The 24,867-nt window shown below is 48.3% G+C and overlaps 1 long non-coding RNA gene and 3 other non-coding genes across 4 annotated transcripts; 1 reads left to right on the forward strand and 3 right to left on the reverse strand.

Annotated features, from left to right (window-relative positions):
• Window positions 1-1,967: 1,967 nt before the first annotated feature.
• On the reverse strand, window positions 1,968-18,468 carry LOC141166934 (uncharacterized). The gene is made up of 3 exons (XR_012251360.1): window positions 18,130-18,468; window positions 3,096-3,191; window positions 1,968-2,268 (listed from the first exon to the last, which is right to left on the reverse strand). It is a non-coding gene; the product is annotated as an uncharacterized lncRNA (long non-coding RNA).
• A 146-nt stretch (window positions 18,469-18,614) lies between these two features.
• TRNAN-GUU (transfer RNA asparagine (anticodon GUU)) lies at window positions 18,615-18,688 on the forward strand. The gene has a single exon. It is a non-coding gene; the product is annotated as a tRNA-Asn (tRNA).
• Window positions 18,689-19,016: 328 nt separating this feature from the next.
• Window positions 19,017-19,089, reverse strand: TRNAK-CUU (transfer RNA lysine (anticodon CUU)). The gene has a single exon. It is a non-coding gene; the product is annotated as a tRNA-Lys (tRNA).
• Window positions 19,090-22,991: 3,902 nt separating this feature from the next.
• Window positions 22,992-23,063, reverse strand: TRNAE-CUC (transfer RNA glutamic acid (anticodon CUC)). Its single transcript has one exon. It is a non-coding gene; the product is annotated as a tRNA-Glu (tRNA).
• Between the last annotated feature and the right edge of the window lie 1,804 nt (window positions 23,064-24,867).

Consider the following 24,867-nt stretch of genomic DNA (forward strand, 5'->3'; position numbering starts at 1 on the left):
GGAGGGCTGGGGTGTATAGATATCACTGGGGAGGGCTGGAGGTAGTGATGGGCAGTCAGGCTCTATTTGGTGATCTGGCTCTTCTGGCTCCGCTCACCAAAAAGAGCTGGCTCTTTTGGATCCTAAATGGATCCCTATTAAATATGTGTTCACCACAGGTGAACACATATTTAAAGAAGTTGTCCATTACTTTATATTACCGCCTTAATGTATCCCCGTGGGGCCCCAAAGGATTTTTGAAAATACCTTACGTTGCTTTTTCTGTCTGTGAGTGGCGCTATCGGTGGCCGCTCACAGGCGTCACGTGACCCCGCTTTGATGTCAAGTGAGGTGTGACTCAGCGCTGGGGTCCCTGCGGTCGCTGCTGGGTTGTGGGTGGGGTTACCCCCCCCCTCCGCGTCGCACCCCCAGCATCCACATCCACAGAGGCAGAGCATGCGGTGGATGCCGGGTGTGAAACGGGTGGGAAACCCTGCCCACAGCCTGGCATCCACCGTGGAACCAGGAAGACAGAGACCCCCGGCTGCTGCCAGCACTTGTCGTGACATCAGCGGATGTCAGAGCCGGCTGCTGCCGGGGGTCACGTGATGCCTGTGAGCGGCCAGTGATACTGCCTGTGAGCGGCGCTATCTGCAACGTAAGCCAACTACAAAAATTCTTAGGGGCCCCGGGGGGATACATTGGGGGGTGTAATCTAAAGTACTGGACATACCCATTAATATATATGAAGTTGATGCCGCAAAACTCCGCCCACCCACAGTCAAACTCTGCCCACTCACGATTAGCCAATTAAATTAAAGTGTGGGCAGGGTTTGGTTCGGGTGGGTGGAGTTACAACCTCCGAACACCAGAATTTTACACTCAGTGAGAGCCATTCAAAGAAGTTAGTGGCTCTCATTGGGGTGCCGGCTCCCATCAGTCACAGCAGGGAGCTGACTCTTTGTGTCGGATCGTTAGCGACCGACACATCACTAGCTGGAGGGCATAGGCATCACTGGTGAGGGCTGGGGGGCATAGACATCACTGGTGAGGGCTGGGGGGCATAGACATCACTGGTGAGGGCTGGGGGGCATAGACATCACTGGTGAGGGCTGGAGGGCATAGACATCACTGGGGAGGGCTGGAGGGCATAGACATCACTGGGGAGGGCTGGGGGGCATAGACATCACTGGGGAGGCATATACATCACTTGGGAAGGCTGGGAGGCATATACATGACTGGGAAGGGCTTGGAGGCATAGATATCAATTTGTAGGCCTGGAGGGAATAGATATTACTGGGAGGCTAGGGGGCATAGACATTACTGGGGAGGGCTGGGGTGTATAGACATCACTGGTGAGAGCTAGAAGGCATAGACATCACTGGTGAGAGCTGGAGGGCATAGACATCATTGGTGAGGGCTGGGGGCAGGGACAGACTGGGACTGAAATTCAGCCTTGGCATTTGAAATCACACAGACCCATTATTTCTAGTAATACCACTATATAATATTAAATAATTATATATCAAAATAATAACAATATTGCAATATTACAGGCAAATACCAACAAACCATAACCAAATATTCCCAGCATATCCAGTGTGCATAATGCCACCATACTGATTGTTAAAGGGGTTGAGGTTAAAGTTGGGCATTGGGAGTGGTTATCATGTGACCACAAGGGTGCGATTTTCACACCTTCTGTCTAATTGTACTCGACTTTGCTAATTTCACTTGTATTGAGCGAGGCCAGGCACGTCTGACAGTCATATCGCATACTTGCAGTGACATGATCAGGGGCATAACTACAGTATGTGCAAGGGTTGTAATCGCACCCGAGCCCTGGAGCCTAGGGGGCCCCAAAATTCCCTTTGGCTTATATGAAAAGACCAATGTTATTAAAAACTTGCAGTAATTGAGGGCCCCGTTAGAGCTTTTGCTTTGGGGCTCATGCTGTTCAAGTTACGCCACTCCCAGCACCGGCACCAGAGAATTCTCACAGAACGCGAGCTTTGTGAGGATTTAGAAGTTTGCAATCACTGCAGACTTTATCTTCAAATTTAGACAACTACTTTAAACAAAAACACTGTACTAAGACTGATATTACCACCATACAGTGCCTATATAATGTTAATATCAGTTTTACACCAGTGCTCTGCAGACCATATATGTGTATATTGTGCAGGTCGTCATCAGTGACATTCTCGCTGATTTTTGTCATTCATGTTCCCTTTTCCTTTGCATTTGATCCAGACCACTATGACCTCTTCTTCAATCCATAACTCGTCCCTGTAAAATGTAACATACAGACATCTTCACTTTACTGATCTTCCAGGACCCTCCTCACATTCCCCCACCTCTACACAAACAACAACTTTTGATAATTCCCCTGTGCCTCTTTTAATAATGCTCCCCTTGACCTCTTATAATAATGACCCTAGATAACAATAAAAATATCCCCTGTCCTTTCTTAAATCAATAATAATAATAGTGACTCCTTGCTTCCCATAAACATGATAACAATCCTCTATTGTGCCTCCTTATAATAATCACCCTCAGTGCCTATTTATTGTAATAATGCTCTTGAGCAAGGGGCTTACATAGAAATAACAGGCGCCCAATAGAAATAGTCCTATCACGTCACAGTCAAAGAAGAGCATATCTCCCAACTTTTTAAGAAACGGAGAAGGAAATGTATTGCAGCACTTGGACAGTTATTTTGCCCTTACTGAAGCCCTAAGTGGTCTCACTTTATCTCACTCACTTTGATACCCCTTTCATGACCCCCATAGAGAATTATGTCCCCACAAAGTATGATGACCCCACACAGTATGTTTGCCCCACAAACAGAGGCGTAACTAGGGTTTTGGTTCGGGGGGGGGGGGCGAAACTTCTGAGTGGGCCCCTAACCATGTAACCCTGATTACAGCTATGGTGGCGCACCCTAATAAAGGATATAGGAGAACCTCAGCAAATTACCATGCTGTTACTAAAAAAAATCTCTATACAAAGACCAACACTGATATTACTATATTACTGCTATATGGTGACCATATAGTGGTAGATACCAGTCCTGCAGAACACTAAAGAGATTAAAGTACAGTTATATAAAGTACCTGACAGTTGACGTTCTTTCTGATGAAATCGTTCACTTTTCCCGTATTTTCCATCTGGCCCAGACCGACACGACAACTTCTCCATGCAGGACTCGTCTACAGAGATTACAACAAAGACACATTTGACTCCTTACATTTCAGGCACATCCACATCTATTCCCAACCTGCACAAACGCCTCATCCTGCTGATTCCCCAATACTGAGCCTCTGTTGCTGTATTTGTCCCTTGTAGATTGTAAGCTTGCGAGCAGGGACCTCACTCCTAATGTAACTGTTTAAACTGTCTTAAATTGTATTGAATTTATTGTCTGTACATGTCCCCGCTTAATTGTAAAGTGCTGCGGAATATGTTAGCGCTATATAAATAAAAATTATTATTATTACTGTACCTGCTGTGTGCCCTCTAAATGGTAAAACAACCCTCTAGAATAAAGTAATGCCGTGTCCAAGTGCCCTAGAAAACAAAGCCCACATTTTGCCCCCTATAAAGTAATAGTGCCCTTTGTGTGCCCCTTTGACAGTCACAATAACCTGAGCTCCCCTATAACAATAAGTTCCCATTTAACATTTAATAATGTTCTGATTCTCCCCCTGTACAGCTCCCCTATACACAGTATGATGCTCTCCTATACATAGTATAATGCCCCCTCGCTGTATAGTACCCCCACACAGTATATTGACCACTTAGTAGCTTCCAAACTGATGGCTCCAACATTGTATGATAGCCCACAGCCTATACAAAGACCCCACATTATCTCCCCGCTGTATGATGGCCCCCTAAATAGACTACATATAGTATAATGCACCAGATAGCGCCAATATAATATAATACACTCCCCATAGGCCTCTATAGTATAATACACTCCCTATGGGCAGACTCTATACAGTATAATGCACCCCATAGGCCTCCATATAGTGTATAATGCACCCGCATAGGCAGACTCTATATAGTAAAATGCACCCCCATAGGCGGTTTATAGTATAATGTACTCCCAATAGGCAGAGTCTATAGCATAATGCACCCCCATAGGCAGTCTATAGCATAATGCACCCCCATAGGCAGTCTATAGTATAATGCACCCCCATAGGCAGTTTATATATTATGATGCATCCCTATAGGCAGAGTATATAGTATGATGCACCCCTATAGGAAGTCTATATAGTATGATGCACCCCTATAGGCAGTCTATATAGTATGATGCATCCCTATAAAAAAAATAAATAGCATACAATACTCACCCCTCTCCTCCTCATTCCCCGCACTGCTCTAAGCTCCCGCACATCTCAGGACAGCGGGCGTCAAGTGATGATGTCATGACATCATGCTTCCTCTCTCATCACTGTATTTGGGGTGACTGATGTTGGTACCAGGGACCCCCTCTTGCTCAAGGGCCCAATAGCCGCTGCCTGGCAGTGCAGGAACATCGAGTCTCCCTGCTCTGCCCCAGAGTGTAACTCTATCAGCATGCTGCACACACCCATACAGTTGCACCACCCCCTCTGCCCCCTTGGTAGCTACGCTACAGCCCACAAACCTTACACAAAGTATGGTACCCCACGGCACCCCGCACAGTAAGATTGTCACCACAACCTCCCATACAGTATGGTATCCACGACAGCCCCCAATATACCGTATGGGAGGCACCACAGACCCTCATACAGTATGATGTCCACCATAGGCCCCTATATAAAGTGTGATGTCCACCAAAGCCCCCGTACAGTATGATTAGCCTACAGCCACCATACAGTATGATGTCCCTCATAACCATCCCATACACTATGATAATCACCACAGTCCCCAACATAGTATAATGCACCCCATAGACCTCCACACAGTATAATGTCCACCACAGCCCCCCTACACAGTATGATGTCCACCACAACCACCCTACACAGTAAAATGGTCCCCCACAGGCACTCCACACAGTATGATAGATCCCCCTTAACACCAATACTGTATGATGGTCCGCCTCACAACCCCCTATATAATATGATGGTCCACCTCACAACCCCCCATATAGTATGATGGTCCCTCCAACAGCCCCCTAGATAATATGATGGTCCTCCAACACCCCCATATAGTATGGTGGTCCACTCCACAGTTCCTTATATATTATGATGGTACACCACACAGCCCCTACATAGTATGATGGTACCCCCCAACAACCCCCCATATAGCATGATAGTTCACCTCATAGCCCCCTATATAGTAAGACTGTCCACCTCACAGTCCCCCATATACGAGGGTCAGTCAATAAGTAATGCCTCCTTTTTTTTTCTCCTTTTAATTGGCAAGAAATTCAAATGCAATTACAAAGGTTGAAAACGACAACATTAACGATTAATTTGTCACTTTTCAATATAATCTCCATCCATTTCCACAGTCTTGGTCCACCTTTTAACAAGGGCATGTATTCCAGCATGGTAAAAAGCATTCTTGGGACCCACCATGCACAAACTTTTCTGTATCCCAGTTGTCCAATAATTTTCATCACACTGCCTTTACTGAGGCAGATAATGCCACACTATTCATCTGCAGTCACCCGGCGGTCACCACGAATGATGTCATCGACTCGCTGAATGTTGCTTGGAGTCACTGCGGTTACTGGCCTGCCACTCCGCATTTTGTCAGCCAACGGTGATGGCCCTTCAGCTGTGTTACAGCGACGAACCCATCATCTAACAGTACTAACATCCACTGTTGCATCACCTTACACATTTTTCAGTCTCTCATGAATTCGAATGGGCGTTTCACCTTCTGCATGCAAGAATTCAATCACAGAACGTTGTCTAATACGAACATCGATGTCAGCCATTTTACAAACTGATATAGTCCTGCCACCTGTTGGTGCAGGAAGTTGCAATTGCTGTGGATTCGAGAAGAAGGTTTGAGGAATTGTGCCAAATTCGAATATTTAACATAACTACCTTATTTAAGGAGAAAAAAAAAAATAGGAGGCATTACTTATTGACTGACCCTCGTAGTATGATGGTCCCACTAACAGCCCCCTATGTAGTATGATGGTCTCCCCAACAGTACACTATATAGTATGGATATACTATGATTATTCAACTCACAGAGCCATATATAGTCTGATGGTACCCCACAGCCCCCCCCCCCCAAAAAAAAAAAAAAACTATACTCGCCTAATCCACACTCCTCATCCTCTGCAGCATCTATCTCCTCTTCTATCCATTCTCGCAGTGGATGTTGGTGGCGGGATGCAGTGATGTCATTGCACCTCTGATGTTCCCTCCTTGGTGCAGGCCTCCAGCAGGCTGCAGACAGAAGGGACGCCCACGGCCTGCTGGAGTAAGTGATGGAGCCAGCGACTTTGTGCTCTGTCACAACTGTTAACAGTATAAGCGATTTGAGGATGCTGATTCTGTTAACAACATAGCAGATAAGGCAGCCCACAAACAGATAGGCCCTTCTAGCATTTGTCAGATGGCTAGTCCGGCCCTGGCTGGGGGGCATATACATCACTGGGGAGCCTGTGAGGCATAGACATCACTGTGCAGGGCTGGGAGCATATACATCACTGGGGAGGGCTGGGGGACATAGACATCACTGGGGAAGGTTGAGAGGCATATACGTCACTGGGAAGGGCTGGGAGGCATAGACATCACTGGGGAGGACTGGGAACATAGATATTACTGGGGAGGCTAGCGGGCATAGACATCATCATCACAGACAAAAAAAACAGCCTTAGGGCTCTTTCACATGTCAGTATCTCCGGTACGAGTGGTGACAGTTTCCACACGTACCAGAGACACTGAAACATGCAGACCCATTCATTTCTGTGCACACCTCAGTGTGTTGTCACAGACCATGTGTCCGTCTGCTCCACACTGAGACAAGTCCATTTTTTTTTGTGGACATACGGTCCGCAAAACGTACCACATGGATGACATCCGTGTGTCATCCGTGCGACACGTATTGGCGCCTGGGAATGGCGCTGATCCCAGGCGCCGGTGCTGAACGCTGCCCTCATCATGGTTCCCTGCCAGTGCTGTGATCACCACCAGCAGGGACCATTATGTCCCCACCTGTAAAAATAAGAATAAAATAATAAAATCCATATACTCCTCTCCTAGGTGTCCCCTGTTGTAATCCAAGCGACCTCTGCTGGGGAAGAATGAGTTGCTCTGGATCTGTAGCGCAGGAGTGGTGTCCTGTCACTCATTCTCCCCAGCTTCTCGGCAGCAGCGGTCGCATGGATTACAGTGGGCGACACCTAGGAGAGGTGAATATATGGATTTTATTATTTTATTCTTATTTTTACAGGTGGGGACATGGGGTAGACTTCCACTACCCTCATCATGGTCCCTGCTGGTGCTGATCACAGCGCCGGAAGGGAACCATGATAAGGGCAGCGTTCAGCACACTGCGCCTGGGAACAGCGCTACCAGTAGCTGCCCGGCACTATATACATGCACTCCACAGGACAGATGCAACAATAAAGGGCCTGGCTGCATCGTGCAAAAAATGAAAAATGTGCAATTAAAAGATGAAAAATAATGTATAAGATAAATACATAACGAAGTATTGGTCGATATTTTGGCCAAAATACACAAGCTCGCAACCCGCGCCAAGGGTCCTCTGGTGAAGGCTGCGGGGTGTAGACTTCACTGGTGAGGGCTGGAGGGCATAGACTTCAATGGGGAGAGTTGAGAGGCATGTGCAACACTGAGGAGGCTGTGGGCATACATATCACTGGAGACGGCATGTACTTCACTGGGGAGGGCTGGGGGGTGACTAGAAGAGCACCTCATCTAATGTTCTTCCAATCACAGGCGGTGCAGACACCACTTTTGCAGCTGGTGGAGACCTCCTGAGCGGTCTATACTAGATTGACATGGGGACTCTTAACAGGTGAGAATCCCTCAATTTATTATTTGTAATTAGTGTTGAGTGAGCACTAAAATGCTCGGGTGCTCGAAGCTCGAGCCGAACTCACCGTGATACTCGGGTGCTCGACCCGAGCAACGAGCCCAATGTTAGTCTATGGGAGACCCGAGCATTTTTGCAGTGGCACCCCCGGCAGTCTGTAGAAAGCCTAAAAGTTCCCAAAATGATAGTGACAGTGCTCAAATGACATGGGGACAGCATGGGGATCGCCCCAGGAAGCATTTCTGACCCCCAGGTCACTGCTGTCAACAACGTGGTCAGAGGTATTAAGACACTTTTACGGGCTCACAATAAAACGTTCAAAAACTAAACTGAAACTGTTTTCCTGTGAAATATGTTAAGGAACATCCTTTCCAGGGTAAAGACTTATGTATAAGGTAAAATAAGGCTGTGTGCCCACGATGTGTTTTTTTAAGCGTTTCCGCAGTGGCAAAAACGCTGCAGAAATGCTTAAACGCATGGTAGAAGGCCTGCCATGTTCCCCAATGATAATCTGCATGTGCTGTGCACATGCTGCGGAAATTTCCACTGCGGATTATCATTGCGGAAAAAAACGCAGCACTACCAATTATTTTGCGGAAGCGCTGCGTTTTCGCCGCCATTGACTTGCATTGGAACGCATGGATTCCGCATCACTGTATATGTAGATGCGCATTCCATGCGTTCCAATGTGCGGATGGTACCCAGGTGTGGAGCAGAGGAGACTCTCCTCCGGACCCGGGTACCATAGAACCTGTGAAAAAAAGAATAAAATAAAAAATAAACATTATACTTATCTTCTGATAGCCCCCGGTGCGCTCGTCCTCCCATGCCGGCAGCTAGCGATGGACTGAAGGACCTGCGCTGACGTCATAGTCATGTGACTGTCACGCGATGCTGATTTCACCAGGTCCTTCAGTGTACCGCGATCTGCCGGCAGCCAGGACGCAGCGAAGCAAGACTGCGGGGGCCATCGGAAGGTAAGTATAGATTTATATAGTGTGACCAAGTTGACAAGCACTTTCCAAGTAATGCTAAAGTCACTTGGAAAGCGCTTGTCAACCCGCATGCGGAAATGCATGTGAAGAACACTTCACATCCGCATGTCCCTGGCAGGAAAAACGCATGTACAATCCGCATGCATTTTTTCTGCCAGGGGAGATGCAGAAACGCTCAGGAAAAATCCAGAGTATTTCTGCATCGTGGGCACATAGCCTAAATAACCAAAAGCAAAAATACTCCTCCACACCTTGGGCTATGTTCACAAGTAGCATTTTTTATGCGTTTTTGCACTTTTGTATTGCTTTCAACCGTGACAAATGCATTCACCGGGAAATGTCATTTTAACATTTTACAACCTTATCTGGCCATGTGCTGTGTGACACATGCATACAGTGCTGAAAAGACATGGGAACAGCATGGGGAAGACCCCTGGAAGCAAGTCTGACACCCAGGTCACTGCCTAAAAGTGTGCCCATCAGAAGTGATCCTTGCCGCATCAGAAGATGCAGACTTGCAACTATCCCCGTGCAAGTCCTTGTCCCAGGGCAGTGTTCAATTGTACCTCCCCCATTCCTTGCAATGCAAGCGCAAATATGCGGCCAACCACCCACCCACCCGCAGGCTGCAATATCATACTGCTAGCTTGCACTTGAAATGGGGCCTTTTAGTTTGGAGGAGGCCAAAGCTGGCCACTACCTCATGGCTGCATCGGTGGCAAGGTCTCCATACTCAGTCCCCAACCGCCACTATTTGTCCCGGGAACCTTCCCCACACTTTTCTTAGCCTGGCCTGCTTTAGGGCAGCATTGGACGAGCCCACCAGACAACCAGAGAATCCTCCGGTGGGCCCTGGCTTCTCCATCAGGGGAGTTGAGAGTGCCAAGGTGAGGAGCATGATGATGATAGAAGTTAGCATCTGCTTTGTTTTCTTGGAATGCAAGCGTAAGTGTGCAGCCTGCCACCCACCCACCCCCAGGCTGCAATACCATACTGCTAGCTTGCTTGCACTTGAAATGAGGCCTTTTAGGCTTGTGGAGGCAGACGCCGGCCACCATGTCATGGCTGCGTCGGCGGCCTGGTGTCCATACTCGGTCCCAAGCCGCCCCTACTTGTCCCAGTGCGCCTTATACACAAGCGCGCATACCAAAACATCACCTGTGCCCTCCCCAGTGCATTTAGTGGGAAGGACAGCCTATTCCGCTGTAGTGTGTGCACGCCAACCCCCTGTTCATGGCACATGTGAAGATGCCTCCCGCCCTGCACCTGTCATTGCAGACTTGCAACTATCCCCGTTCAAGTCCTTGTCCCAGGGCAAGTGTTCAATTGTACCTCCCCCATTCAAGTATGCAGCCTGCCACCCACCCACCCCCAGGCTGCAATACCATACTGCTTGCTTGCACTTGAAATTGGGACTTTTAGGCCTGTGGAGGCGGAATCTGGCCACCACGTCATGGCTGCGTCGGTGGCCTGGTATCCATACTCGGTCCCCAGCTGCCCCGCGGCCGGGTGCCAACACACGGTCCCCAGCCGCCTGGGGGCGGCCGGGTGTCCATAAAAGATCCCCAGCCACCCCGATTTGTCCTGGTGCACCTTATACCCAAGCGCGCATACCAAAACATTACCTGTGCCCTGCCCAGTGCATTTAGTGGGAAGGACAGCCTAACCACAAACACGTGGACAAGTGAATGTGGCCAGGGATGGTCCATCTCACTGACGCCTTCACACTGGGTTAATATTGTGGAAGCCGGGACACAGTTGGACACTGGGATGCAACACGTCCTCCAGACATCGAGGATTGCGGGTCCTGGGTCAATCAGGCTTCAACACAAAGTTCAGAAGGTAGACAGCAGCAGTGGTCGGCCTCCTACACAACGAGTAAATTATTCTTGATCATGAGGCCATCCATCTCCTTAGCTTTCTGTTCCTTGGAATGCAAGCGCTTGTATGTAGTAGCGGCTAGGCCTGAGGTGGTCAGCGTTTTGGTGCATATCCTACCTCCTCCGAGTATTGCTGGATGTTTTCCTGCTACTATCCCAGTTCTATGACCCCCGTTAAAACAAAGCTTCAGGTGATGAATGATGGATGAGGTGGTGGCAAAGGATTAAGAGCAGGAGGAACAGGGACCATTCACATAAATATCAGGCCAGTCAACCACACATGTCTTGTAAGATATGTTTCTGTACCAAAAGGAGCGGTTCAGCTACACAGTTATAGGGCATACAGTGAGTGCAATGCCTACCAAAAATTTTGAGGCACTCCAATGCCCCTTGGAAGTGACATGGAGTTCAGAGGGCCTTAACTAAACAGTTTTTTTCCATTTATAGCAATTGGGTCTCCTGTACACTGTTGGCCTAAGCAGTGAATGGAAGGCTTTCCAAAAATTATGAGGAACTGCAATGCCCCTTGAAACAGACGTGGATAACAGCGTATTAAAAACCTTCTACCCATTATTGGGGAGTGAGTCTCCCTTCGTGTTCGCCTATGCATTGAAAAGCAAAAGCTGACTAAAATTAGGAGGAAATGCAATGCCCGTTGGAAGAATCGTGGAGGCTAGAGGTAATTAAAATCAACATTTCAATGCCCCTTGGAAGAGCTGTGGAGTTCAGAGTGGTTTTACAAGATGGTTTTAATGCCCCTTGGAAGAGACGTGGAGGTCACAGTAGCTTAACAAGATGGGTTTAATGCCCCTTGGAAGAGTGGTGGAGGTCCCAGTGGAATAAAAAGACAATATCAATGCCCCTTGGAAGAGACATGGAGGTCACAGTAGCTTAACAAGACTATTTTAATGCCCCTTACAAGAACCATGCAGTACAGCATATTAAAAACATTATTCCCATTATTGGGGAGTGGGTCTCCCATAGTCTTTGCCTATGCCTTCCAAGCAAAAGCTGCCAAAAATTAGGACGGAGGAACTTGCTCAACACGGACCATGGTCACCCTGGTGGTATAGTGGTGGTGGAGACTGAAGATAAGAAGAAGAGCATAAAACAGCCGAAATAAGGAAGCGTATACCCATGTCTGGGTGTGAAGCAGTGCATGGGAATACCTCCCGAAATAACACAATGGATTTGACTTTGTTACTCTGCTGTCATTTGGTGGTGATGAGAAGTCTGGCCCAATCCAGCCCTTGTTCATTTTGAGAAGGGTCAGCTTGTCAGCAATGTCAGTTGACAGGCGAGTGCGCTTGTCAGTTATAATTCCACCAGCGGCACTAAAAACACGCTCCGATAACACGCTAGCGGCAGGATAGGCCAGGACCTCCAAGGCGTACAGAGCGAGTTCATTCCAAGTGTCCAGCTTGGATACCCAATAATTAAAAGGCACAGAGGAATCACGGAGGATGCTAGTACAGTTGGGAAGGTACTCCCTCACCATCTTTTGAAACTTTCCACTCCTTGTGAGAGTACCCCGTGCCTCAGGGCCTGTAAGCTGGGCGGGTCTCAGAAAACTGTCCCAGAACGTTGACAGTGTTTCCCTGCCTCTGCTGGATTGGAGTTGCGTCTCTCTCGCCTGTACACCTTGGTTGCGCAACGAACTGTGACCTCTGCCGCTAGCGTGTTCAGATGGGAATTTTTTTTAACAGTTCTGCAGCAAGGGCCTTCTGGTACTGCCCCATTTTTGTAGTCCTCTCCACCTCAGGAATAAGAGAGTGAAAGTTCTCCTTGTAGCGGGGGTCTAAAAGTGTCACCAACTAGTAATGACTGTCACCCAACATTTTGACAATGCGAGGGTCACGGTTAAGGCAGCGTAACATAAAGTCAGCCATACGTGCCAGACTGATAACAGGCTAGACTTCCGTGTCCTCACCAAGATGACGACTGACCATGCTCTCCTCCTCTCCCAGTAACTGCGTTGTTGAGGGCACGGCAGATGTTTTGGGACACGTGCTTGTGTAGTGCGGGGATGGCACACCAGGCAAAATAGTGTCGGCTGGGGACAGAGTACTGAGGGACGGCCACCGCCATAAGGTTGCGGAAGGATTCTGTCTCCACCAGCCTAAAAGGCAGCATTTCCAACGCAAGCAGTCGTGAAATGTGGGAATTTAGGACTGTGGTCTGTGGGGTGTTGGCTGCGTATTTGCGCTTTCGTTCAAAGGTCTGGGATATGGACAATTGAACGCTGCGGTGGGACATGGACGTGGACGTTGATGCTGTTTCTTGATAAACTGCCATAACAAGTGAAGACTGAGGAAGGGGCATTTTTGCATGCAGTATGGACAGGGGATTGCCTTGCATGCACAACAGGGGGTTCTCTTACATGCACAACAGCGGAAGAAGCAGTGGTGATACCCGCTGACACTGGTCGTGGAACCTGGGGTTTGCCCCAAAAAGTTGGGTGCTTTGCTGACATGTGCCTGATCATGCTGATGGTGGTCAGGCTGGTAGTTTTGTCACCCCTGCTGATGCTGGCATGGCAGGTGGTACAAATGGCCTTTTTGGGGTTATCAGCAGAGTATTTAAAAAAATTCCAGACTCTGGAAGACCTACCGGTTGTACTGGCAACGTCCCTCGTGTTGGTGTTACGGGGAGCGGTTGCCTGCCTTTTGTCTGCGGCCACCACTGCTTCTTCCTGCTTGTTGGGGTACTCTGCCTCCCTCCCCCTGTGTGCTGCTGGCCTCGCTCTGCGTGTCCTCCTGCCACGTTGGGTCAGTTACTAGATCATCCACCACCTCCTCCTCTTCCACTTCTGCACCACGGTCCTCCTGCTCACTTTGTGGCAATTGTGTCTCGTAATCGTCCACCTCTTGTGACAAATTGCCAGCGTCGCCTTCCTGTGGCCATGGCTGTTCAAATATTTGGCCATCGCTACATGGGATCTCCTCTTCCACCACTCCAAGCGGAGCAGGTGAGGGGCCCAAATATGGAAATGGACCAGTGAACAGCTCTTCAGAGTGTCCAATTGTGGGATCAGTTGCTGCCTGACGACACTCGGCATGGTGGGAGGATGGAGCATCAGGGTGAGGAGGAGTATGTGGTCGAGACTCACGGCTACTAAGACTTGACCGTGTGGAAGACAGACCGGAGGTGGTGGTGCACAGGTGACTGGAAGTATTATCTGCTCTCCAATTAATAACCTGCTCACACTGATCAGTTGGCAATAGTGGTGTTGTGTGCTTCCCTAGTAATTCGGTCAAGAACTGGAAGCGAGAAGATGTGGCTGTTGGTTGTGGCACATTTTCACCTTGGCCACGGCCTTGTCCTCTGCACTCACCATCACCAGAACGTCCAGTTCCACATCCCTTGCCACACGCCTTGCCCATTGTAAATGAAGTAAAATAGCTTACACTCACACTATCAATGGCTAAAGCGTAATAGAAAGGAGATTAGAACCGTGGAAGAGGAAAACCAAAGTTCTATTTCTCTGGCCTACACCAGAATCTTTTAAACAGATATATTTGTGTCTGAACAGTCAGCGAGACACTGAAACACTTTTTTTTATGGAAAAAAGGCAAAAGGTGGATAATACAGAGATTTGAACCGTGGAACTGCAAAACCACAGTTCTAGTTATCTGGCCGAAACCAGAGTTTTTAAACAGATATATTTGTGTCTGAACACTCACAGGCACACTCATTTTTTTTTTTTGAGGGGGGAAATACCAAAAGGTTAATAAGACGGGTATTTGTACAGTCTGACTGAGGGAAAAAAAAAAGAGGATTTAGATGAAAAAAAAAAAGGATTTTTCCTGGCCCCTGGGACCTGGGGCTAAGTCTAGCAATTTGAGCAGCAGCAGCACACAGGACTGTAATGCAGTGTTTGTTGGTATAACCCAGGGGTCTCAAACTCAGCTGGGCATATGGGCCGCACACGGAATAACATTTAATTTTGGGGGCCGCATTATTTGCATGACAAAGTGACATTTTTAGTGATACCATTTTATTTTCTATACACCTTTTGAACTGGTCCTCATCTTGTAGACATGGTCTCCCCTCCAGGTCCCCCATATTGCAGACATGGTCTCCCCTCCAGGTCCCCCATATTGCAGACATGGTCTCCCCTCCAGGTCCCCCATATTGCAGACACGGTCTCCCATCCAGGTCCCCCATATTGCAGACACGGTCTCCCATCCAGGTCCCCCATATTGCAGACATGGTCTCCCATCCAGGTCCCCCATATTGCAGACATGGTCTCCCATCCAGGTCCCCCATATTGCAGACATGGTCCCCCATCCAGGTCCCCATGTTGCAGACATGTCCCCCCCCCCATACTGCGCTCAGGGTCCCCGTCCCCCCCATACTACGCTCAGGGTCCCCGTCCCCCCCATACTGCGCTCAGGGTCCCCGTTCCCCCATACTGCGCTCAGGGACCCCGTCCCCATCCCCCCATACTGCACTCAGGGTCCCTGTTCCGGTCCCCCCATACTGCACTCAGGGTCCCCGTCCCCCCATCCTGCGCTCAGGGTCCCTGTCCCCCCATACTGCGCTCAGGGTCCCCCCCCCAGCCCATACTGCGCTCAGGGTCCCCCCCAGCCCATACTGCGCTCAGGGTCCCCCCCCCCAGTCCATACTGCGCTCAGGGTCCCCCCCCAGTCCATACTGCGCTCAGGGTCCCCCCCCAGCCCATACTGCGCTCAGGGTCCCCCCCCAGCCCATACTGCGCTCAGGGTCCCCCCCCAGCCCATACTGCGCTCAGGGTCCCCGTCCCCCCCCCATACTGCACACAGTGCCCCCCCCCCCCTATACTGAGCACAGGTCCCCTGTGCTGTATTTCACATGACAGAGAAAAAAAAAAAAAGATTCTCACCTGTCCTCCGTTCCCTCGACGTCCTTTCTGCACCTGTGGCCCACAGGCACAGACCCCGTAACGATCGCGGCTCTCTCCAGCAGCCGCGGACATCAGCGCTGTAATGCAGAGTATTGCTGCGCAGAGACAGGCTCTCTGCACAGCAATACCAGTGTCAGGTGCTGGCCTATCAGAGGCCAGCAGCTGACATCTGCGCATGGCAGTGACGTCATACGCCGCTGCGCTGGGATGCAGATGACGCGCCCCCGGGGCAATGGAGTACTCAGCAGCCGGGTCTATGGATGCTGGGGGGGGGGATATGTCACAGTGGCTGGCCCGGTCCGTGGCCCAGGGCGGTCACCCAAAAAGGGGATTGTAACTTGGATAGAAAATAAAAATACAGTAAAGTAAATAGTTTGTGACGCCACCTGTGGTACCTGGTAAGGTTTACCAGCGCTGCTGCAGACCTCCGGGGGGTGATAGGATGGCAGCTGAGGTGTTTCTGCTCCCCACAGGTGGAGCGGGCCCCCGGGGCAGTGTGGAGTTTGGTGGGTGGTGATGTTGGGGCTTGTAGTGCAGGCGGATGGCGCAGCAGGAGTAACTGACAGAGACAGGGGATTCGCTTCAATACCTTTACTGGTGCGGATGTCAGGTACAGTCCAGGGTACTCAGTAGGATGGGTGCACCTCAGGACTTCTCCCCAGTGAGCGGGTATAAGGCCTCCTGGTTCGTGTCTGCCTCTCTGTATGCTCATGGCCAGCCTGCAACTGGGCCTAGCTTATGTGTCGTGCTGTTCCTTCACCTGTCACTCGGTAGTAGGACCTTCTGCTGGCAACCACTATCCCTGGTCGCCAGGGACTTCGTGGTTCCTGGTTCTGTAATGGGTCTAGCTTCAGGTCGGCCAGGGACTTGTAGTCCTCCTGGAATGCCGGTGATCCCTACTATAAAGGACTCTGTAGGCGCGGACCCGGTGTCCAGTTTGTATCTTCGGGGTGAGCCTATGATGCTCCTCTGCCCCCTACACTCCTCTCTCCTCTCCTCTTTGCCGTCGGCCACACTCAGGGCCCTCAGAACTCAGCAGCAGACGCGCTGCGTTTTCCTGCTCTCAGCGTCAGCACGCTCTCAGACTCTCTGACTCTGTCTGACTGATCTGACCTGCCTGGCTCAACCCTCCATATATATATGTCCCTAACGGGCTCCCTTTGGTGGTGTGAGGTGGAAGGCTGGAGGTGTTTGTGTGTAGTGAGGGCCTCTTGTGGAGAAGTCCGTCTATGCACCCTGGGTCCTGTGGTCCCTGTGAACAGCAGGGTGCCACACAGAGGTTAGCTGCTGGCCTCTGATAGGCCGGTGGCTGACACTGGTATTGCTGTGCAGAGAGCCGGCCTCTGCGCAGCAATACACTGCATTGCAGCGCTGATGTCGGCGGCTGCTGGAGAGAGATAGTTACGGAGTCTGTGCCTGTGGGCCGCAAGAAGCAGCCGGAGGTGCCGCATGCGGCCCGCGTGTTTGAGACCCCTGGTATAACCACTGCATCTCCTATACAGACTGCCTGCCTGCCTGATATCTGGGATGGATATTAGTCCTGAGAAGTACTGTTTGTTTGTTCTGGCAGCCTTTACAGACCCTACACTACCTATTTCGCAGTATAAATCTCTCCCTAACTCAGCAGCGCTGTCCCTACACTGTCTGATCCGGAGCGACTGTGTCCAAGATGGCGGCGCCCGGTTTTAAATACTCGAGGTGACGCTGTGCGGCCAGCCAATCACTGTAATGCCCACAAGCAACATGGTTGCGGCATTACAGTGACTGGCTTGGAATCCCTGCATGTTCATTGGCTCTGTAAAGAGCGCCAAACGTGCAGGGCCGAGCTCCCGCCCAAGTAACCCGAAAATGCTCGGTGCTCGCCGAACATCCCGAGTAGTGAGATGCTTGGGCGAGTACCAAGCAGTGTCGAGCATGCTCGCTCAACCCTATTTGTAATCAATCCACAGCTGAAAAAAAAAAATTTACTGTCCGACAACCCATTTAAGAAGCCTATCATATTATATGACATCACAATGGTATGACAATGGATTTTATCTCAATCGAACCCTATGGAGTGTGGGAGGGGTATGAGTAGAAATAATTGCCCAAAAAATTCAATAACACATAGAAATGCATAATACATAATATACAATATTACTGTGTGTGAACAGGCTTGTGCAGTAATTACATGGCATATATCTCTGTGTAGCCCATGCGTTGCCTCAGAGGTCCATGAACAGAACATTTTACATAGAAAAGATTAAAATGCATAAATGGAGTTCAAAGAATCCACAATCATTATTTATAAAATAGTAAACTATTTTCATTTATGTTTTCATAAACTATAATTTAGTTATATGAACAGCATTTACAATTAAAAAAAAAAAAAAAACTTGACCTAGCAGAGGATGGTTTCGATCCATCGACCTCTGGGTTATGGGCCCAGCACGCTTCCGCTGCGCCACTCTGCTACTTGTTAGCTGTGGAACGTTCAGAGCGTGAAGATTCCATTCTCTCCAGGCTGTGCTGTGCTTTGTTGTCATTGGTGCAGCCCAGTGTTCGCTTCTCAGAGATCATATCAGCCCTGCATCTGCACCCCTGCTGTTCAGAATGTTTTAGTCCAGACTCCTTTTACTCACATACTTCTGTTGGTCACTTCCATTTTACAGGGAGGAGTCATAGATTTATATTGGGAGGATTGTAATTAGAGTCTCAACAGAAAATGCTGAGTGCTTAGATTCTTCTTTAGGGAATCCCCCCTACTCCCCCTCTGTGGGCAGGAGCTGGAAACTGGGTCATGTATCAAGAAACCGCTGCAGCCATTCAGGTGTCTGTGCAGGAGACGGAGAATCCCCAGCACTGGGAGCCTCACATACAGTAGTAGTCTCTGTGGCGCAATCGGTTAGCGCGTTCGGCTGTTAACCGAAAGGTTGGTGGTTCGAGCCCACCCAGGGACGACTGATTTTTTTTTTGCGTGTATTTTTACTTTTAGATTATTTTACAGAAATTTTAGGAATTATGAGTCATATCTTTATCTAGAAATATATCAGCATTTTTTTTAGGAATTGTGCCCATTTAGTTTATATGTCAATTATATTTCTTGTTACTTTGTCTCAAAATGATAAACTTGCCATTTTCCTTCATCTATGATATGCATAAAATAAATTATATTCAGTGCAAAAAAAATTATAGGTTGTGGTTGGAATAAAGGTTGTGGTTGGAATAAAGAAAACCTATTTTCAGTGCTCAATACAAGGAAAGGCGTTTTAGGAAAAAAATTACTGTCGCCCAACGTGGTGCTCGAACCCACGACCCTGAGATTAAGAGTCTCATGCTCTACCGACTGAGCTAGCCAGGCACCGGCTGATGCTTTTAAGTGATGTGTCTGAACTTGGTCAAGATATTTATTTTACTTGTATTTGAGTAGGTTATGCACATTCAAAGGGTTGTCTAGCTTCACGCTCAAGTCTGCAGTCACTATGTATGACTGCAGACTTGTGACTCTTCACAGCACCCTTCATTCTCTGACCTTGACATTTAAAAAAAAAAAAGTATTAAGGCTATGTGCCCACGATGCAGAAATGCTGCATATTTTTTCCGCTTCTCCCTGGCAGGAAAAATGCATGCGGATTTTACAGCGTTTTTCCCGCCAGGTAGAAGCGTTTGTCAAGCGTTTTTGCATGCATTTCTGCATGTGGGTTATCAAGCGCTTTTCCAAGCGATTTTAGCATCACTTGGAAAGTGCTTGACAACTTGGTCACACTATATATAAATCCATGCAACCGGCATGGATTTATATAGTGTGACCAAGTAATAGTTAAAAAAAAGAATAAAAATGGTAAAAAATAAAGATTATACTTACCTTCCGATGTCCCCCGGTATTTTCTTCGCTCCGTCCGGTCTGTTGTATGGGTCGCGGTGGTGTGAAAGGACCTGCAATGACGTCATTGAGTCATGTGGCAGGTCACGAGGCCGCCGACGTCAGTGGTCGCGTGACCTGTCACGTGACTAAATAAATTACGTCATGGCAGGTCCTCACACCACCGTGACCCATACAATAGACCGGACGCATCGCTCAGGAGACCAGGGAACATCGGAAGGTAAGTATAATCTTTATTTTTTATTTTAAATTCTTTTTTTAACAGGTTCTGTGGTACCCGGGTCTGGAGGAGAGTCTTCTCGTCTCCAAACCCGGGTACCATCCGCACATAGAAACGCATATTATCCGTGTGTGCAAATGTGCTGACACGGATAATATGCGTTTCAATGCAAGTCAATGGCGGCAATTACGCAAAATTAATGGACATGCACAGCACATGCGGATTATCATTGGGGACCATGTTGCATGTATTACCAAGCGTTTCTTAAGCGTTTTCGCTGAGGAAATTCCGCGGCAAAAACACTTGAAAAACTCATAGTGGGCACGCAGCCTAAGAGGCATCTATCTGTTTTGGAACACCGGAGGCAAGGGGCCGGATATTATATCACAGGCTGACAGGTGAGGAGCCGGATGTTATACACTGGGCTGACGGGCATGGGGATGGATTCATACACGGGGGACAATGGGGCTGAATGAGAAACCAGAACTCCATGTAGTGTATGTACCCATACCCTCAACTTTTGAAGAAGAAAAAAAGGGATAGGTCATGTGTTGCGTGTCGTGAGACGTGGCAAATTTTTTGCCACGACCCTGGTCACACCCCAATCCACGCCTATTTACCATTTCTTTCTCCCCTGCCAGGAGGAGTTGTCAGAGGGGCGCTGGTAATAAAGGGGCATTCAGCAGATGCCCGAGACTGCAGGGTGCAGACTCAAATCCAGGACTGTCCGCTGTATCTGGGACAGTTGGGACCAGAGATGAGCAGATGGACTCCCAGGTCTCTGGTCCAGCATCCAGGTCAGTGCTACCTGCTACCTGAGCTGCGGGGATATTCACTCCTCTCCATGCTGGGACTATGGGCATGGAGAAGTGTATAGTCATTATCTTTAATAGCGCGCAGTGTCAGCAGCGGCTCAGCGATCCTGTGTGCTGGCTATTAAATAGAATGAATATTCACTCTTCTCCACGCCCATGGGAGTGAAGAAGAGTGAATATTCATACTCTGTAATAGCGGGCACAGAGGTTTGCTGAGCCGCAGCAGGAAGCGGGCAGCTGCGGCTACAGTGTGTGCTATTAAAGAGACTGAATATTCACTCCTCTCCACTCCTATAGGCGTATAGAAGAGTGAATATTAATTTCCTTTAGCAGCAGGCACACGTGGCAGCTGCTGGCTACTACCTGTGCCCGCTGCTCCACCACCGCAACCCCCACCACTCTCCACAGCCAGAATGCATAGCTCCCAACCAGAATGTATAGACGCCGGGAGGACAGCTGAGTCATGACGGGACGCAGGACTGAGCCCTCAAATCTGGACAGTTTCACAAAAAAAACGGGACGATTGGGAGCCATGTGTACCTTACTGATGCTTCCTCTGAAATATCCAATTTGTGGGACACTTACAAGTAAAGATGAAGATGAAAACAGTGCCCGTGACCATGCAGCCTCCATACACCACAAATTAAAATCTAGTGTGTAGCACTGGAATAATGCCGGATCTGTTTCTCCCAACTGTTTTATTCATGGTTGCAAGAGAAGGGTTAAAAAACTGTATAAAACAGAAGGGGAGACATTGGGGAAAAGACTTGAGAAATAAAGTAAGATGCGGAATGTGAGGGAGAATTAGAGAGGATGAGGGGTATACAGAGGAGTTAAGCTATGTGTACACAGAGCGATCCTCTCCAAAATCCTCCATAAAAACTGCTTCAAAAAACAAACTGTTGAAAAAACTCTTCCAGTTAATTTCTTTGGGAAATCTGCTTTGCTGTTCATATGAGGCGTTTTTTTCAGCTTTTTTTTCCCCTGAAGACATTTTGAAAAACGCCTGGTGGAAAAAAGAAACTGCATGTCACTGCTCTGAAAAGGATCCAGAAGAAAGTTTTTTTTTTCTACTAAAATGTTAAATTAGCTGCAATTTTTTCATTTTCACAAGGGGTAATGGATCCCACAATTTTTAAGCCATTTTTCCTGTACACGGAAATATCTCATATGTTGGTGAAAACTACTGTTTGGGCGCACGGCAGGGCTCAGAAGGAAGGAGAGCCATTTGTCTTTTGTAGCGCAAATTTTGCTGGGTGCTATATTCCAAAAAAGACGTGATGAAACCCCGATAAACCCATCACTTTAATGAGGTGGGTGGAGTTACTTTGGACTTTGTCTGGTCGCTGTTTTGTGATGTTTCCCTCTTTTTAGGCAGGCACACAACTGTGATTGATCACGCTTCTGTGTGCTAAATCGAATGTATTGATGGCCTGTCCATGATAGGTGGCATTGATCTGTAGAGGGCAGTACTGGAGTGTGCTTGTAGACTGGGCACCTTTATATGTAGTGCATAAAGAGGTATTATTTTGAGTGATAAATGCACTCTAAAGGGGCGCTTCGATTTTTTTATTTTCCCATCTATTAGCAGAGAGTGTGTCGCAATACTTACTTAGTCGCCATCCTCTGCCATTTTCAGCGGCGCTCCTGCGTCACGTGAACACAGTTGTGATCTGCCGCACCACACAGTGTCTGCTGAGTGGAGCCTCCTTCTAAGGCCACGGCCCCACTTTCTGTATTTGGTCAATATTCGGTCAGTATTTTCCTCAGGAGTGGGAGCCAAAACCAGGTGAGGAACAACCAGAGAAAAGATATAATAGATTCTGCATTTATCACCCACTCCTGGTTTTGGCTCCAACTCCTGAGAAAAAAATACTGAACAAATACTGATAGTGGGGCCGTGGCCTAAGTCTCATAGGCTTGCATTGAGAAAATTTAAAAAGTGGCCGCCGCTCCACGCTTCAGTCACTGATCCTGCACCGTACACTCTTCACATCTAGTGGCTGCTGAAGCTGATAAACAGTTGACTTTGTGGGGGATACCAGGCGTTTGACCCCCTCCCCACCAATATTAAGGGGGACTGATACCAACAATCATTAGTACAAGCCATATAGTAAAATTAGGTCCTGTTAAAGGAGAAGTGCCCAAAGCAAAAGTCTTCTGCTCCCATGAGTCACTTGAAACACCTCTTTAGCAGCCAGAACTAAAAATAAAGTTGCAGAAGACAAAGTGCCCTCACAATCTTATTAAACGTGAGCAATGTAAAAAGCAACAGTCTATAAAAGCTCATAAACTCCAGGTTAGAAAAAAAAATGTAAATAAATTCTAAAAATAAAAATTATCTATTCCCTGACCGGGAATCGAACCCGGGCCGCGGCGGTGAGAGCGCCGAATCCTAACCACTAGACCACCAGGGAAGCTGCTCTCCAATCTTGTGCTGTAGCTATATGTAGTGACATCAACAGCTGAACAGCCCATGTTTGTATTGTCATTGTAATGTTAACCATGTGAAAGCAAATCTGAAGTTTTAAGAAGTTTTTATTGTCCTATTAGATCCTAATTTGGCCTTTTTTCTCTTTGTTTTTACATTTTCCTGTTACCCTCTGTCTTCATATTATCAAAATACATTTAACATTACTGCTATAACATTAAAAAAAATATAATAACAGGAGAAACAGAGTACGTATAGGCATAAAAACATAATAACTTTATTAAATAGCAAATATAAAAGCAGCCACTGGAGGTGGCAGCATGGAACAAATAATAGAATTACAAAGTGCAGCACATGGTAATGTATATACGGAGTGTATATACCAGAAGAAATTCCCTCAAAGTGGAGGGAGAAGAAGAGGCAAGCACAAAAAGTACCAATGGTACACACCATACATATGCACAAATCAGCACGGATGCACAGGTGAGTATACAATGACAATATAGATACAAGATATCGCTTACCAAATACAAATGTAGATAAAGGTAATAGGCAGGCCAGGGGCCAGAAGAACTAGGGGTGCCAAGTGGCCCAAAATAGAGCCTCGACGCGCGTTTCGCCCCTTTGCTGAGGGCTTTCTCAAGAGGCATAAGTGTATAGGAGACCAGGGCCTTTTTAAAGTCTAAAGCATGGTCACATGACCGCATCATAGGTCACGTGGCCGGATGTGAGGGAATGAATAGTGCCGAGCGGCGCATGCGCCGGACGCCAAGCGCCGTCAGCGCGGGCAGCGTCCGTCACCCAGCAACGCGAATAGCGGAAGCACAAGATGTGTGCCCCGGAAGTGCGCGGCTGGGGAAGAGGCGGCCGTGCCCGGGCCGAGAACACCGTACCTCCGGCGCATGCGCACCACAAATCAGTCCCCAAAGCATAAGGTTACCACAAATAGAAGGGAGAGAGCACCCACGGGAGATAGACAGGGACCAGAGTAAAGGGGACAACATATATCTCGAATATAATATGGCAACATACAACATAAGATAGTAGATAAAATGCACGAGTTGTGAGGAGACAGACAGTTCTGTCAGACGTATGGCCGGTATCCATATGTCCATATATAGCAGCAGTCCCATAGGATCCAATTAAGTCATCACGTGGGTCAAAATGTGTTTATCCTTTGTATGTGGTATCTTGGCAACAGGAAAGGAAAGGACCAAGAAAAATAAGAACAGAAATGAAAAAGTTAAATTAATATAGTGGAAAAAATACAGAATAATAATAAAAAATTTTTTTTTTTATCTACTATCTTATGTTGTATGTTGCCATATTATATTCGAGATATATGTTGTCCCCTTTACTCTGGTCCCTGTCTATCTCCCGTGGGTGCTCTCTCCCTTCTATTTGTGGTAACCTTATGCTTTGGGGACTGATTTGTGGTGCGCATGCGCCGGAGGTACGGTGTTCTCGGCCCGGGCACGGCCGCCTCTTCCCCAGCCGCGCACTTCCGGGGCACACATCTTGTGATTCCGCTATGCGCGTTGCTGGGTGACGGACGCTGCCCGCGCTGACGGCGCTCGGCGTCCGGCGCATGCGCCGCTCGGCACTATTCATTCCCTCACATCCGGCCACGTGACCTATGATGCGGTCATGTGACCATGCTTTAGACTTTAAAAAGGCCCTGGTCTCCTATACACATGCCTCTTGAGAAAGCCCTCAGCAAAGGGGCGAAACGCGCGTCGAGGCTCTATTTTGGGCCACTTGGCACCCCTAGTTCTTCTGGCCCCTGGCCT

This window comes from Phyllobates terribilis, unplaced genomic scaffold (genome assembly GCF_046119375.1).
Source record: "Phyllobates terribilis strain yellow unplaced genomic scaffold, ASM4611937v1 Scaffold_11__3_contigs__length_659146591, whole genome shotgun sequence".
In the NCBI taxonomy this organism is placed as follows: domain Eukaryota; kingdom Metazoa; phylum Chordata; class Amphibia; order Anura; family Dendrobatidae; genus Phyllobates; species Phyllobates terribilis.